The following is a 6,000-nucleotide window of genomic DNA, read 5'->3' on the forward strand; positions in this document are numbered from 1 at the left end:
CTGTGTCCCCAGAAAATAAGTATTAATTATGAAGAGAAAAATGGATGACTTCTCAATGTAAAAATCTGGCAGCTAATCGCTTAATCGAGTGATCAAAGTTAATATTAGTGAAAACAAGATTAATCAAAATCATATACCACTTAAAAGGATGTTAGAAGAACTCAGCATCACTTCTGCAATAGTCTTGCTAAAGATCAATAACTTGAATTTAGTCATAAAGAAATTGAATAAACCCAAAATGTGGACCTTCTATGAAATAATTTGGCCTGAAATCTTATAAAGCAGCAAGGTTATAAAAGGTAAGGAAGGACTGAGAAACTGTTTCAGATTGCAAACACAGACATGACAATTAAATGCAACCAGTGATCCAGAATGATTCCAGCAAAACCTGAATGGGCACTGCAGAACCAATGGTAGGACGAATCGAGGTTAATTTCTTGAGTTGGATGGTTGGACTGTGGTTACATAGCAGAACATCCTTGATTTGTAGGAAATGCACAGTCTGATATCTGTGAGTAATGGAGCAGCATATTTGCTATATATTTTCAAATGGCCTGCAGAGCAAAGTTCTTTATACTATTCTTGCAACTTTTCTGTAGGTTTGAGAATAATAACTAGACATACAAAGACAAAATGATAAAAAACAAACAAACAAAAAAAAACACAGAGAAACAGATAGTAGAAAGAGAACCACAGGTAATCCAGCTAACTCCTGAATTAGGCACAGACTAAAATAAATTTTCTTATTTGGTCAGAGAAATGAGGCACGATAAAGAATTTTGGCAGACACGATAAAGAATTTTGGCAGACAAGTGGAAGCTTCAAAAAGTTACCAAACTGAAAAGGTCACTACAATGATATTAGACACAGGTGGAAAGTGTTCGTGAACTGCAAGATGGCCTGAAGACAGCCAGAATGGAACAGAAAGAAACAATGGGATGGAAAAGATAGAGGAAAGAATGAGACAAAGGGATTCAGTGAAAAGATCTACATAGGATTGTCTTCACAGAGAGAAAAGTGAAAACGGGTTAGAGGCACTGTCAGAGAGATCATTTATAATAGCCTAAAACTGGCTAAATTAAAATTTAATAGGCTCGGTGAACACTAAGCGGGATAAATAAACAGTTACATCTAGGCATATCATAGTAATACTGCTGAAAACTAATAATGAAGAAAGTCTTAAGAGCAGCTGTGGAGGTAGGGAAACAGATTCTCTTAAAATAAAACAATTAGACCAACACTTAACTTCAATGCAAACTAGGAAATTAGCAGCCAATGGAAGATCTCTTCAAAGCGCTGAAAGAAAATAACTGTCACATTAAATTCTGCACCCACTGAAAATACCCATCAAGAGTGAAGGTGATTTTCAGATCAAAAAGGAAATCTTCAAAAATTTATCATCACCATGACCGAGAAAGAAATCTAAAGAGATTTCTTCAGGGAGAAGAAAAGCGAAAAATTTAAAAGCCAGAGGACTGTGCATTACACACCCAGAACCCTCATGTAAGCCATGGACTGTAGTGAATAGTACGAATATAATAATATCCTTTCATCAGTTGTAACAAATGTACCACACTAATGCAAAGTGTTAATAATAAGGTAGTATATTGGAACTCGGAATTTTCTGCATGATTGTTCTTTAAACTTATAATTTCTCTAACAAGTCAAATGAACTAATAATAAAACGCCCAATATGAAAAGATGTTTACACCACAGTAATCAAGAAAAGCAAACTAAAACCACGATGAGACACTGACACATAGCCAAAATAATAGCCAAAACTACAAAGCTGACAATCCCAAGTGCTGACGAAGGGTATAGAGTGACAGAACTCTCATACACTATTGGTGGAAGTGCAAAGTGGTGCAGCCACTTTGGAAAGCTGTCTGACAGTCTGTATTAAAGTTGAAAAGCCATGTATTCTATGACCTAGCAATTTTACTTGCATGCCCACATGCACCACATATTACCAGAGTGTTCCCCAAAGCATCCACTATTACTCAAAATGGAAACAACCCAAATCCTCAAAACAGAACAAATCATGCATACATTCATATGACAGAATATGCATGTGAATGAAACTAAACAAAGTACTTATAATATGGATGATTTCCCAACAAGTTTCAGGGAAAGATGCCAGACATAAAATACATATAGAGCCCATTTGTTTTGTCTTTTAAATTTTCCATACTGGGTGACTTTTCTTCTCCTTGAAGAACTAACCCCCTTTAAATTTCTTTCTCTGGTCATGCTCCTGATAAATTCTTGTAGATTTCTTTTTTGATCTGAAAATGTTTTTATCACCTTCATTCTTGATGGGTATTTTCAGTGGGAGTCACTGGTGTTAGAGGTTTAGATAACCTCAGGTAAACCACTGAGGTTAGAGGTTTAGGGAGCAGGCGGGGGCAATCGATAGGGACCCCAAGAGGACATCCAGAGGCTGGCAAGTTTCTCTTTTGGGCTGTTATATTTCAATAAAAGTCATTTTTGAAGGTCTAGACAAATGCACAGCAAACTTAACAACTCTCACCCTAAGGCAGGGCAACAAAGGGGACAAATTGTCTAGAACAAAATTGAAAGTTGTGCACTTGCAGATTTTATTATTTTTTTTGCATGGGCAGGCACCAGGAATTGAACCTGGGTCTCCCGCGCGTGGCAGGCGAGAGCTCTGCCTGCTGAGCCACCGTGCCTGCCCTGCAGATTTTTTTTTTAAACATTTAGACTTTGAGCTGAGCCAGCACATTAGCTTTCATGGAGTACATGGAGAAGGTTTTCTATTCTCCAACCACTGTTACTGGCTGAACATTTGAGGAGCAAGCTATTAAATGAAAGTGAATGCTACTTTATCTTGATATGCCTGTGTTTCATTTTATTCTACTTAAACCTTTTCCTAAGCGTGATGAAAAGTCCAATATCAGTTCCTAGGAAGCATTTTGCCTGGTTTTTAGAACAGTACCTGACACAGGTCAGGTCCTCAAACATTAAAGAATGACTACCCACCGCCTGAGATTTGGTGGATTTTTTTTCTCTTTTTTTTTTTTGCTAGGGATGATTTCTCTAAGGAGCTGGTGGGGAATTGTGTAATCAAGCACAGGTTTAGTTTTCACAGTTCTGTATCACCTGGGTAATTATTTCATATGCTGTCTAAACTGGGGCACTTGAGGGTGAAAGGGTGACTGTTAATAATTATCTTGGTACATTAAGCATTAAACCAGGGCAGTTCTAGGCAAACTAGAATGTAAGGTTATGGGATAGCTTGGGACTAATAATTCACTGGTCACAGGAACCCAAAATGGAAAGCAAGGATCCTTCTGGAATGAGAGCTGTGTGGTCAAGCACGTTATTAAAACATGGTAATTTTGCTGCTACTTCCTACATACCAGCTGTATTAGTTTGGAAGCTGCCGGAATGCGATATACCAGAACAGGAACAGCTTTTAAAAAGGGAAATTTATTAAGTTACAAGTTTACATTTCTAACCTTATGAAAATATCCAAACTAAGGCATCCAGGGAAAGATACGTCGACTCGAGGAAGGCCAATGGGTCTAGAACACCTCTGTCAGCTGGGAAGTCACGTACTGGTCCCTTGCTTCTGGGTTCCACTGCTTTCAGCCTCTGTTCCTGTTGGGATCTCTCACTTGGCTTCTCCGGGGATTGCTTTCATCTCTTGGCTCCCCTTGGCTCTCTCCAGGTTCTGGCTTACTTAACATCTCATGGCAATGTCTTCTGGGCTTCAAGCATCTCCAAACATCCCTGTCTCTGTTCTCTCAAGTGTTGGCATCTGTGCCAGCTCTGCTTTGACATCTCTGTCAGCTTTATCGTTTCTATCATTTCTCCAAACATCTCCCCCTTTTAAAGATGCTAGTAAACTAATCAAGACCCACCTGGAATGGGTGGAGCCACGTCTCCATTTAATCAAAAGGTCATACCCACAACTGAGTGTGTCACATCTCTGTGGAGAAAATCTAATCAAAAGTTTCCACCCTAACATACTGCATCGGGGTTAAAAGAAAAGGCTGCTCCCACAAGATCGAATCAGGATTAAAACATGGCTTTTCTGGGGTAGATAATATTTTCAAACTGGCACACCAGCTAATGCCCATTAGCTCTGAAATAGAAACCTGTGCCAAATGCATCTTTTATGAGGTACATGGCCTTTCGTACTTTCTCTGCTTTCTTTGCTGTGTGTCAAATACTACTGGGGGGAGGAAGACTGCCTGGGCACATTTTGCCAGGTGACAGAGACATACCAAGACCTACACCTTTTTATCCAGGTGCCTCGCTCAGGCTCTTCCGAGTCAACATGTGGGTAGAAATTCTGGACTGTTAAAGGCTGGAAGTCCCCAGGGCTCCCTGTAGGAGCTAAATAAATATCTGCTGGGGAAATCACATGGCATGGTGGTCTCTCCAGGCCCTCCTATTAGGTAGGTTCCCTCCAACCGTTTAACTATTGCACCTGCTGATGCTTCCTCTCCCCTTCTTTACTCCCGCTCCTCAGCCCTCAGCTTCAGTTCTGACAACACTTCCTCCTGAGAACCTCTCAGACCACCCCATCTGGGTCCACTGTCTCTGCTACATGCTCCACTGTCTCAGTTACATGCTCCCAGACCTCCTTTGAGGACTCAGATTTAGATCTGAGATTTACCAACATTTTTTTTTCTCTCTAGGGCCAGAGCTAGGGTGAGGCAAGTGAGGCAGTTACCTCGGGAGCAAGGTTAAGGGGCACCAAAACCCTCAGTACTCGAGTCATATTTTAGTGCAATATTTAAAAAATCAAAATTAATGCAAAAGAGCCATGAAGAAGGAAATATCAAGATTTAACACAAAGACAGGATGTGCATTACTGGTTTTTCACTGTTGCAGGCTCCTGTAAGGCTCATTCAGCAAAGTAGGGCCTGTTCAAGCACAGATTGCTGGTCCCTATCCAAGTTTTTGATGCAGAGGGTCTGATGTGAGCTAGAGAATTTGCATTTCTAACAGGCTCCCAGGTGATGTTGCTGATCCAGGGTTCACACATGGAGAGTCTTCATTTAGGCTAAACTCACCCACCCACCTGACATCAAGATGTAGAAAAATAACTGCTCACCTGTGAGGAGCAGCGATGGGCAGAAAAGAATATTCACTTCTAAGCGGCTGCTCTACTACAAAATAGATCAGGAGCCTGACAGTCTAACTCTGCATGGTAGAGGGATAATGGACCTGCTAAGAGCTCATCCCTAATCTTCAGAACCCATGAATGTGTCACTTATATGGCAGAAGGGACTTTAAGGTGTAATTAAATTAAGGATGTGGGGACGGGGAGAATACCTGGATCACTCAGGTGGGCCCTATATTGTCACAAGGTCCTTATAAGAGGAGGAGGCAGCGTGCCGATAGAAGTAGAGAGTGGAGCAATGTGCTTGTGCTTGAAGATGGAGGAACCAGCCACAAGCCAAGGAATGCAGGCAGCCTGGAGGAGCTAATGGCAAGGAAACGGATTCTCCTCTCAAACTCCAGAAGGAACACAGCCCTGCTGAGCCCTTGATTTTAACCCAGTGAAACTGAGTTCAGTCTTCTGACCTCCAGAGCAGTATGAGAATGCATTTGTCTTTCTTTAAGTCACTAAGTTTGTAGTCATTTGTTACAGCAGCAATAGGAAGCTAATACACTCTGCCACCTAAGAGAGCTTGGTCCAGTTGTAATATCACACCTGAGATTAGAAAACTGGCTTTCATGTACTTTATCTACAGCCCTACAGGATGGGTATTTGGGCTCCATTTTACAGGTGGGAAAAATGAAATGCAGTCAGACTAAAAACTCGTCTAGTCCCATATAACTAGCAAGTCAGGTGCTGAGGCAAGGTTCCAACCCAGGTGACCAGTAACCCTCACTGCCTTTCACTTATCTTACAGAACTTACATTCTAATACCTTGTACCATGCCCTGGACCAAGCACAATTTTATTTAATCCTTATCACCATCCTAGATGAAATTATTTTTATTCCCATTTTTCAAATGAAAG

This window comes from Tamandua tetradactyla, chromosome 2, assembly GCF_023851605.1.
Source record: "Tamandua tetradactyla isolate mTamTet1 chromosome 2, mTamTet1.pri, whole genome shotgun sequence".
In the NCBI taxonomy this organism is placed as follows: domain Eukaryota; kingdom Metazoa; phylum Chordata; class Mammalia; order Pilosa; family Myrmecophagidae; genus Tamandua; species Tamandua tetradactyla.